Raw genomic sequence first — 8,652 nt, forward strand, 5'->3', positions numbered from 1 at the left:
CTACCAAGGAATTATATTAAATACTTAGATTTTGATATAAGACAAAGTTTGATTGAGCCTTAGGCGGTGATTATTCTGTTTAATCACTATATCTCTGGGTTTGGTCCCCTATGTCGTCACCCTTGACTTTTTGGTTCTAGAGTTATAAACTTTATGTCCTCCTATATATACTAGCCTTGTGCTTTCCTTCTTTTCACCTCTGTTTCTTTCTCTTCCTTAATCACTCGCTTGCTCACATCATGGCTCATGAATTATGGGATGACATCCAATACATGGTTTTGGGTCGGGATGACCCTGAACTCCTCATTCCCCATACTGCTTATGCTAGTGTCTTGGCTAAAAACAGAATAAGTCTGATTGGGAAACCCCTGAACCCGAGAGATCAATCCTTGAAGATGGTGATTCAGGAACTTCCACGTCTATGGGGTTTATCTTCGAGAGTTCATGGACGTATACTGGATGATAGCCATGTCCAGTTTCGATTTCAACTAGAAGAGGATATGGTTTCAGTGCTGAGAAGCCAACCTTGGTTGTATAAAGAGTGGTTTGTGGCGCTACAAAGATGGGAAGACTTCCCAAGAGAGGAATTTCTCACGTATATAGACCTATGGGTTCAGTTACGTGGAATCCCTTTTTCTGAAAGAACGGTCTGTTACATCGCTAACACTATTGGGGATGTTATGGTACTCGATTTCAATGAAGACACTACCCCTCAGATTGCTTTTCTTAGGGTTTAAGTTAGAATTGTCTTCACAGATAGGATCCATTTTTTTAGACGTGTTAGGTTTCAGTCTGGCGAGCGTGCGATGGTCGGCTTTGAATACGAAAAACTTTCAAAAATCTGCAGTAATTGCAGCCGTATAAACCATCAAGCAAGCTACTGTCCCTTTCTAGTTCCTCCAGTTGTTCCTGCAGAGGATGATGATGAACTTGTGGTCCCGGTATGGGATGAAGGCCAAAATTCACATTCTCCTAATCGTGAAACGGACATCCAGAGTTCAGAGAGCTCTGATATCTCATCGTACTCACCTATCTCTCAACCTCCTAGACAACCCTCTCCCTTACACAACAGGGTAGAAGCTGTTGCAGAGCAGCCTATACACAACTTGTCTGCCGCAACGCCTAAGTGTAAACAGGAGTCCACGGGATCCAACTCAGTAAGAGCTGCTCAAGCTAATCACAGGTTTGAAGTGGGGGAGAGCTCTAAGAGAAAGAAAGGTAAACAAATAGTTTCAGAGCAGAAGAGGAATACTCGCCATCGTACGAAGGAGAATGGAGTCAAGTTTTACACGGTATCCCCAGACCCTCCTTGATTCTCTTAACTTGCAGATAACCATCAGAGACAGATGCTTCTGTTCTCTGACAAGGCTTCGTACCTTTTGGTTGTTACAAAGTTAGAGAATAAAAATTACTAGTTGGTTCTAGGGTAGTTTGTAATTATTGGTCGTAGCTTTTTGGAAGATAGAAGATGTGAAAAAAGAAAGCATGCTGATCTTCTTCTGATTACTTTTTGAAGACATTCGGTTACTAATTCTCTGAAAGACGCAGTTATGATGTGTAAGATCCGATCACACCCCAAGCATATGTTTTAAGCTATAAGCTCAACTCCAGTTTCAGATTGGAAGATTGATCTTATTGAGAGAGTGATGATGTTCTTGGCTCTTACCAGCTTGCATCGATTTGCATTGGTAGCTGAATGTGTTGATACTAATGTTGTAACCTCTAGCTTAATGTTTGTTTCTGTCTTAATTCCCAGCAGTCTGTTATGTGGAGCTATCCACTCTTGTACATTGGGTAACTTTGTTTCACCTTGTATCTTTACCATGTGATATATAAAATGAAAGTTTTTGGAAAAAAAAAAAAACTAAGGGTCCGAATGGCGACAGCGGATTTGGTTGTGCGGGACAAATGATTTAATAGTGCGGTACGGTTCAACTGCGGTTTGTGCGGAAGAAATATATTTGCGGGACAAGTGCGGTTAGAAAAATGAAATAGTATATAATAATTTATAATTGGTGAAAGATTTACTTGCGTTACAGAACTAAATTATTGAATGATGAAAAAGATAACAAATAGTGCATTTTACAAATTATAGATGAATATATTAATATTTTATATAGTTGTAAATTATATTTTGTTTTGGGTTTAAGAAAAACATTTTCATGTATTTATGAACTTTAAATATCCAATATATTAAAAGTAAAAATTTAATTATTTGACATATATATTTTAAATCAAGTAAAATAAAAAATTATATGTTTATGTAGAGAAGTATATATTATATATAGGTGTGTGTATATCTATCCATATATTAAAGAATGGTTTTATATATAAAAAAATGAAAATCGCACTTGCACTTCTACCCTCTTCTATTTTGATGTGGGTAGACCGTACCGCTTTCTGAAGAGAAAAACAACCAAAATCTATAAAGTTTCATTATGTATATAATATATATTGTGTTAATGCGTTTTTCTGCACATATGTGATATTTGTGTGATTGGTGTATTTTGTTTGATCCGTCCCGCCACAGTTGAATTCCGTCCCGCTTAACTGCTTCCATTCACTACCTAAGAGGAGGAAAAGAGAGATTGTGTATATAATAAAAATTAAAATAACTATTTAGCAAAAAAATTCATTTAACCGGGAAACTAATGGTGGGAAATTATTTAGTGGGATGGTGTAAAAATTTTTCATTTAACCGCCCAAACCAAAAAAAAAATTGGTGTAAAAAAATTATTTAATTTTGATGAATTGTGATAAAAATTCTATGATTAAGCAACATGAATTGTACTAACAATTCTATGAATTATATTTTATATGTCTTAGTAACATTAATTTCCTGATAAAATAAAATATAATAAACATAATAAATTAATTCTTTATAGAAAATTTATATATAAAAAGAAAAGAACTCATAATTCATTGATAAAATAAAATATAATAAACAGAATAAATTCATTCCTTAAATAAATTTTATATATATAAAGAAAAGAACTCATAATCTATTTCAATATTAGTGCTATTATATGGCTTATCAAAATTATATGATTTAGCTTAAGCATACAATAAACCCCCATTATTACAAGCTAAAATTTAAGATTCGTCACACTTAAATTGTCTCCTTATTAGCTTGATAAGCCATATAATAGCACTAATATTGAAATATAGCTTAAAAGTTAAAGCAAACATAGTTATTGGTTGGCTTGTAATAAGAATTTCCAAAAAGAATAGTATAAATTTGTTTGTGTCTTTTTGAGTTTGTTTGGTCATATGCATATTTTTAACCAAGTTATGATGGGTTAGTGACCTTAAAAATTAGTTTAACTTTCTGCCTAAATTTTTCCATATTTTTGAAATATTTATCTTATTTGGTAGGTATGGTGGGAAATTAGTTTAACTAGTTACGTCCATGAGCTATCCAATTAGTTTGAAATATTGAACTGTGTGGAGGTACTATCATAAAAATTGGAGTTTGTACCAATTAGCAACTACAAACCACACAAATGGATGAGACGAACTTTGTGGAAGATTTCTACAAACTTTGAATCAAGATTTACTTGGCTTGTTTCACCATGAACCTTGTAATTCCATTAAGGTGTAAGGACACTCTCTTCTTCCTCATGCAGTTACAGAAATATTGAGACACATGATTGTTGACAGCCGGCAGTTTCAACATTTGACAGTTCGAAACCATTACTACTAGTCTACCACACAATTTGACGTAGCATTACTACTACATGTATCATGTATGGTTGAGAATTTATAGTATTTATGGTATATGTACGGATACTCATCAGCCAATGGAGACAAATCCTTGTTATTTTTTTTGCTATGGTTGAGAAATCACAACGTTTAAGTCAAGGCAACAAGAACGTTACTCGATATTTATAAAACTTCTTTATATTTAGTTCAATTCTTACCTACTCTATGTACTCAATGTTATCTCTTCTTCAAATATTTAACTTAGGTGATTACTAGTAAAAAATGACATTAAACAAAATCAGCCAAGTCACAACTTAAGTTATTGCGCAAAGTTCAACAGCAACCCACAAAAGATCTGAGAGATGGAGGAAGAACTCAAGAGCTTGATAAAAGTCTTGGTTTTTACAGTCATCTCCATATCTTATTGTTACTATTTGCCACCTATAATCAAATCAGGACTTCCTTGGTTCCTCTCTGTTTTCCCCATCCTTGCTCTGTTTCTTGTTCTTCCTCTGTTTTTCTCCACTGTGCATCTCTCTGTCAGCCTTTTTTCTCACATGGCTCGCAAATTTCAAAACTCATCCTCTTCTCCTTTGATAAAGGTCCACTAGTCCCAGTTCCCGCAAGTCTCTCTCGCTTTCTCTGTTTTACTGTGAAGAACAAGACTATTACTATTACTCCTGCACCGACTTAATCTTTGTCGGGTTAGTTGGATTTGATGACTAATGCCTTATGATATAGCCACGGAAATGTCACGAATTATATTCGTGGCAACGTCTTAGTCACGAGCGAGCCACGATTACAATTTGTGGCACTCAGTTAGTCACGATATAGCTACGGTATATTTCGTGGTATATACTTTTCCCTGTTTTAGTGAGATGGGATGGATATTTCGGTGGAATAGCCATGAAGATTGCCACGAATATTCTTAGTGGTTTCGTGTAGACACGGTTTTGCTACGAAATTTATCATGTCTATTTAGCCACGAATGTTTATGTGGCTATCGGGTGACAACGGTTGTCACGATGTACATTCGTGATTATTTCGTGGCTAAATTTGCTACGAATTTCTTTGATGGCTTTTTTGTGAAAAAAAAGATTTAGTCACGAATGTGTGACAAAAACGTGGTTATATATACTAAGTATATCATATTTAGTTAGAGAAGTATGGGAATATGTAATAATGGAATTATTCAGGTTTAAGAATTATATTTTTAAGTTTTCCACTAAGAAGTTATTCGTGTTTTTTTTTTTTGTCAAAGGATTTTCTTAAGTTATTCGTGTTGATAAAAGCTTTTGCATTTGTCTAATATTGTCGTGCATGCATTTATGAATTCTTTTAAAGTAATTAAACATTTTTTAATACTTTTTTAGTGTAAAAATGGAGTGAGCCGAACTTATAACATCCGATTAATCTTTCAGGATGAGTATAGTCCTCGAGTAGTGGACTGATACTCCTAAAGGATGACATCATGTAATTTGACTGATCAAATAGAGTGATTTAGTAAATTGAGGAGAATTGATCTTCGTCTAATATTTCATAAAATTGATAGATTCATTTTCTCCATTTCGAATAATGACTAATTTTTTTTTACAAAATAAAAAAAGAATTATAAATTCTGTAAGAATTAATACACTTTTTATTCAAACATTTAAAATCATAAGGCCATCTTTATTGGTGCAACTTTGTGTGTGTTCTTAGGCCTTTTTAAATTAGAAAAATTGTAAAAGTGGTCTTAGATCAGTTTGATAGTTCTTATTGTAGAACTGTTGTTGGGCTTGTTTTTGTGTGATGTGGCGTGTTGTGATTGGAAAAAATTAAATATATTAATTAAATATAATGTTTGTGTGTTTTAATTAATTAAGTAATATGTTTGTTTTTTTTTTTAAAAAAAATTTTATTTACAATGTTTTGTTGTTTCATAAAAATTTAGTATTGTATTTTGAATTTTAGTAAAAGGTTTATAAGTTTCAAATTTAAATGTTTTTTATAAGTTTTTAAAATTGTAATATAATTAAGAATATTATATTATTAAATCTTGTGATCTTAAATATGTTTTTTCAATAACTAACTTTTTAACAAAAGATCTTAACTACTGATCTTACATTATTTTCATAATATACTAGGTAAAAGTCCGCGCATATGCGCGGATTGCTGTATTAGTTATGTTAATTAATTTAATAATTATAAAATTTGCCAATATTTTTAGAAATGTTTCTCTCATCTATCTATTTTCAAAAATATCCATTTTTAAATATGCAAAATTATAAAGTTTTATAAGATTTATAAGATATTTCTAGATAGTATGTACTACTTAGAGACTCAATCCAAATATTTATAAGGTTCTTTTTTGTTTTTGTCAAATTGATAAAATTTTGAAAGGTTTTTAAAAGGTATTTATAAAGTATATATAAAATTTTACACACACATATATATATATAGATAGTTTATGTATATTTTTCTAAGATTACACGTACTTCAGCTTTTCGTGGCATTTTTAATAAAGTTTTTAAAATGTGTAGTTTTCAAAAGTGGTATTAGAAAAGAGGTGTGAAAGTCTATATATATATATATATATATATATATATATATATATATAATAAATTTCCTAAATTCAATAATCAACTTTTATTTATTCAAATCATTACAATATCAAATTATATAAAGTATTTCAATATAACTATACATACATATTTATCAAATTTTTTTATTTTTTATTGTTCAGCCTGCATAATTGACCTCTTTATGAGATAATGTAAGAAATACCATTTTGTTGATACCCCTTTTCAAAAATACCAATTTTTTGGTTATTTTCATTTTTGTCCTCTTTCACACAATTATAATGTGTTAAATTAACTTCTAGAATTATTTTTTTTGATTTGGATTCTCTATTTTAGATGTAGGATATAGTTTTGAGGGGGTAGAGTTTAGTATTTGGAGTTTAGGGTTAAAATTTAGTTATGTTGTATATTAAAAAGAGTATTATTGAAAATGAACAACAAAAAATTGTATTTTTGCAAAAAGGTATAGTAAAAAGGGTATTTATGCAAATGCCCCTAGTTTTGTTTGATATTTTTGACTATTCAAGGTAAAAAAAAAACTGTATATTGTACATAATAAAAATGAGTATATACTATGATATTCAAAAATTCAGTTTATGTTCTAATACATAAACTAAAGAGTTGAATAATTAAAATCCAAATCAGTTTAATTTTTATATAAATTAAATACATTCCCTATAAAATCATATGAATTGCTACATAAACTAAAGAGTTAAATAATTAAAATCCAAATCAGTTTAAGTTGTTTATATAGAATAAGTACATTCCCTATATAGATGATTTCTTTAGCTTGATTATCTTACTGTGCAATGATCAAAATTAATATTTTTTTGAATCTACATGATAAGTTTTTTTGTATAGCCATCAAAATTTTATTATACATATGTAATTTAAAATTAAAATAATAAGAAAACAAAGAAGGAAGGAAGCAATACATAAAACAAACAAAAAAAATTGAAAACTCAATATAAGATATATCCAACTAAGTATATAACTAAACACTTACAATGAGTTTTCAACCCATGCAAAAACATAAACCAAAGAAAGAAAATATTTAGAATTTGACATATGGTGGAGGAGGATGTGAGAATCATTATTTATAGGATTTGAAGTGATAGAAGTTATATTTCTAAAATAATTTAATTAGAGGAGTTACAACTATAATTGATAGTGTGTTTAATTGAAAATAAATGTAGGAAAACAATAGTCAATTCACAATTTATGTAATTTCAGTTACAATTTAGTAGTAAATTTAAAGTATGAATTTATGTATATGATTAAATGAGTTGAATTTTAAGTTTAATTAAAAAGATATATTATATTTTAAAACATTAAAGAGCAAATTGACCAATAAAGAGCAAATCGAATAAATTATATATATATATATATATGTGTGTGTAAAAATGAATATTTACTATGATATAAACTAATACATAATCTAATGAGTTAAATGCTGGAAAAAAAACTGAAGAGTAAAATAATTAAAATCCATATTATTTTGTATGTAACAAATTAAATGTATTCCCTATGAAATCATATGAAGTGCAATCAATAGCTTCATATAATTATATGTTGGATCACAAGAACTAAATATAATGATGAGTATACTAAAAATATGTATTACAATTTTTTAGAGCTTAGAGAGAATTAAAGAAAATTAATTTAATTATTGTATTACAATAGTTTATTTTCTTAAAACATTGCATACTTTTACAAATAAAATAAATATGTAAGAAATAATCAAATATCTAGATAAAAGAATAAAGATGATTTCTTTAGTTTGATTATCTTATTGTGCAATGATCAAAATTAATAATTTTTAGAATCTGCATGATAATTTTTTTTTTGTATAGCCATCAAATTTTTATTATACATATGTAATGTAATTTTTTATTATCATATGTAATTTAAAATTAAAAATAATAAGAAAACAAAGAAGAAAGGAAACAATACATAAAACAGAGAAATAAAATTGAAAACACAATAGAAGATATATCCAACAAAATATATAATTAAACACTTACAATGAGTTGTTAAAAAAAACACTTACAATGAGTTTTCAACCCATGCAAAAACATCAAAAAAAAAAAAGCATTTAGAATTTGAGATATGGTGGAGGAGGATGTGAGAATGGTTATTTATAGGATTTGTAATGATAGAAGTTATTTCTAAAATATTTTAATTAGAGGAGTTACAATTTTAATTGATAGTGTGTTTAATTGAAAATGACGGGAGGAAAACAATAGTCAATTCACAATTTATTTAATTTCAGTTACAAATTAGTAGTAATTAGTGAAATTAAAGTATGAATTTTCAGTTATAAATTAGTAGTAATTAGTGAAATTAAAGTATGAAATTATATATATGATTAAATGTGTTGAATTTTAAG

The 8,652-nt window shown here is 29.1% G+C and overlaps 1 pseudogene; it reads left to right on the forward strand.

Moving 5' to 3' along the window:
• Positions 1-92: 92 nt before the first annotated feature.
• On the forward strand, positions 93-1,451 carry LOC104757847 (uncharacterized protein At4g02000-like; annotated as a pseudogene).
• The last annotated feature ends 7,201 nt before the right edge of the window (positions 1,452-8,652 follow it).

Source organism: Camelina sativa, chromosome 17, assembly GCF_030686135.1.
Source record: "Camelina sativa cultivar CO46 ecotype springtype chromosome 17, ASM3068613v1".
In the NCBI taxonomy this organism is placed as follows: Eukaryota; Viridiplantae; Streptophyta; class Magnoliopsida; order Brassicales; family Brassicaceae; genus Camelina; species Camelina sativa.